The sequence below is a fragment of the Ostrea edulis genome, chromosome 8, assembly GCF_947568905.1.
Source record: "Ostrea edulis chromosome 8, xbOstEdul1.1, whole genome shotgun sequence".
In the NCBI taxonomy this organism is placed as follows: Eukaryota; Metazoa; Mollusca; class Bivalvia; order Ostreida; family Ostreidae; genus Ostrea; species Ostrea edulis.
Window position 1 is genome coordinate 47,960,190 of NC_079171.1, and position 388 is coordinate 47,960,577.

Here is a 388-nt window from a genome sequence, read left to right on the forward strand (position 1 = left end):
ATAGGAAAAATCTTTTAAAATCTTCTTCTCAAGAACCACTGAGCCAGAAAAGCTGATGTTTATATGAAAGCTTCCTGATATAGTGCAGATTATAAATTGTTAAGATCATGGCCCCCGGGGGTCGGATGAGGCCACAATAGGGGGTCAAAGTTTTACATACAAATATATAGGAAAAATCTCTAAAAATCTTCTTCCCAGAACCACTAAACCAGAAAAGCTGAGATTTATATGAAAGCTTTCTGATATAGTGCAGATTCAGGTTTGTTAAAATCATGCCCCCCCCCCCCCCCCCCCTGGGGTAGGATGGGGCCACAATAGGGGATCAAAGTTTTACATACAAATATATAGGAAAAATCTTTTCCCCAAGAACCACTAAGCCAGAAAAGCT